We start from the raw sequence: 2,878 nt of genomic DNA, 5'->3' as shown, positions 1-2,878 counted from the left end.
TGGGGGAAATGTTTCTTAAAGAAATGAACATTTGTTATACATCACAGATCTCACTGAGGTAGGAAGCCAAATCCCTTCCCTGAATGAAGAAAATGTTTTTATTGGTGTCCTATCTTCACATTCATCAGAGGTTTTACACATGGAGAAGCAGTGTCCCTGCCCTGAGTGCAGAAATAGATTTTTTTTTTTTTTACAGAAATCAGACCTTGTTATACAATAAAGATCTTACACAGGTGAGAACCGTATTCCTGTCCTGACTGAGAAATCTTATCCACAGAAAACAAAATGTCACACAAAGACCTCACACAGGGAAAGCTTTATTCCTGTCCTGAATGTGAAAATGCTATACATGGAAATCAGACTTTATTATACATCAGAGATCTTACGCAGAGAAGAAGCCATATTTCTGTCTTAAATGTGGGAAATGTTTTCCTAATAACTCCATGGCACACCACACATGGGTTGGCTCTGTCCTCTGCTCAACTTCCTCAGGACCGTATGAATAAATATATAGAATTGAGTCCACCTGATGGGTTTCTTTTTTCATCCTCCTTTCTCCACAAGGAAGTCTTGCCTAGCGCACTAAGTGCCGTTTCACACTACTCCGACTTGTCAGGCGACTTGGTCGCCTGACAAGTCATGCTCCATTCTGTGCAATGGGAACCGTTCTAATAGGAGCGACTCAAGTCGCTCCGACTTGCAAAAAGGTTCCTGCACTACTTTTGGCCGAAGTCGGAGCGACTTGCATTGACTTCCATTATGTGAAGTCAGTGCAAGCCGCGCCGAGGTCGCGGTGCACGGCGACTTGTTCAAGTCGCCCCGAAGTCGTGTCGCCATAGTGTAAACCGACTCTTAATCTGAGGTGGAAAGATTTGGTGATGGGCCTCTAATGTGGTCTCCTGAATAAAAGCTGATTGTGGGGCATTTTAACCAGATAAGTACCCATTTATACTGCCGGGGTGTCCTGCATTGGATATGGCGTCCTATGTGAAGTATGATCATACCTACTACTTGCTGCACTATATGGTATCAGAGTGTGGTCTGCCTTCAGCTGCCTCTCTCCCTGTGCAGTGCCTGTGTTGCTATTTGGGCTGCAACTAACGATTATTTTCATAATTGATTAGTTGGCCGATTATTGTTTCGATTAATCACTTGCCGACCGCTGCCCGACTATATACTGCGGCAGTCAGCCCCCTACAGGCAAAGTGACGTAGGGGTATGTCGCTCGCCCACGCCCCTGCTCGTTCCCTGCCTAGCCACCGCGTGTGACTGCCACGCCCCCTAATAGTTAGAATCACGCCCCTAGGGACACACACAACCCCTTGATCACCCATACTGTTAACCCCTTCCCTGCCAGTGTCCTTTTTACAGTAACAGTGCATATTTATAGCAATGATTACTGTAGTAATGTCACTGGTACCCCCAAAAGTGTCAAAAATGTCAGTCAGGGGTCCGATCCGTCTGCCACAATGTTGCAGTCCCGTAAAAAAAAAAATCGCAGATCGCCGCCATTACTAGTTAAAAAAAAAAAAAAAAAAAAAAAACAATAAAAATGACATAAATATTTCCCGTAGTTAGTAGACGCAATAACTTTTGCGCAAACCAATCAAAGTACGCTTATTGCGTCTCATGCCAACTGGTGGTTCCACCCAGAGGCGAACAATGCCACAGCAGCTTTGGAGGCGGCCCTTCTAACTTCCTTTGAATCACTGCAAAATTTACTTTATCGTTGCTCTACTATGGGTAGACCGAATACTACTATATTATCTGTGACTTTGAGAGTTTTTGCGGCCGCGGACCTGGATGGGTCCCTGTCCTTTGAGATCTATTCTCCTAACGCTCCCCTATGGCATAATCCGAGATTACATTTTCCTTTTGTCGGGATGATGGTCTCCTTTGGGCCAGACATGGAGTAAAATCAATCTGCCATTTATATTTGCACTGTGTTTTTAGGTCAATCCTCCTTCGTTACTTACAGCTGAGACATACGGCGGCCGCGCAATTTGGCCTCCGCAATGTCTTACTGGAATCTACAACACTGGAGAATCTTCTCTCCGATTTATTACATGAGAAGCTGCTCTCTACGTATTACTCTAGGTTACTGCATTCTAAATCTAAGAGATTAATGGCGGTTGAGTCTCAGTGGAGGGAGAACATTCCGGCCCTGTCGGAAGAGGTGTGGCACAATATTCTTCCTGAACAAATTCCAGTAGTTTTTTTCTTCTAGGGATAAAGTTATACAATTGAAGTTTCTATACAGAGTTTACTTTACTCCTACATTTTTGCATAAAGTAGGTAAATTGCTATCTCCTCTATGCTCAAAGTGTGATGTTGCTGAGGGTACTTTTTTCCATATGTTCTGGGAATGTCCGTCTATTCGTAACTTTTGGTCCGCTGTCATAGCTTTTATTGCCAATCTCACCCAGCTACCTAATATTTGTAGCCCCTTTCGCTGTCTATTGTATTGTCTATGTAGATGAGGAAGACGCCCCCGCCCGCACTAAATTGTTCTTACGCCTGACCTTCTATGCTAGGAAGACTATAGCATTACAATGGAAATCTGATATTCCCCCTGACGTTCCATTTTGGATTTCCCTTATTAATCAAGTGCTGCCTCTCTATAAAATGACCTACGAGGCTAGAGGTTTCGTAAAATCTGGTCCCTTTGGGTAGATCCTGACCTCACTACTTCTCCGGTCACAGATTCTACTTAAGAGGTGTCATTGCAGTTTTTCAAATTTTATACGATATGCATGCTCTCCCTGTTGGTCTATCCATCACCCCAGTCCCCCCCCCCCCTTCCGGGTGATTTCTTATTGATCTTTACATGTTCCTTTTGTTCTTATTGTTGCATATGACTTGTATACATTGCGCCCTA

This window comes from Pelophylax lessonae (assembly GCF_965119305.1).
Source record: "Pelophylax lessonae genome assembly, contig: HAP1_SCAFFOLD_870, whole genome shotgun sequence".
In the NCBI taxonomy this organism is placed as follows: Eukaryota; Metazoa; Chordata; class Amphibia; order Anura; family Ranidae; genus Pelophylax; species Pelophylax lessonae.
This window is presented reverse-complemented; position numbering follows the sequence as displayed.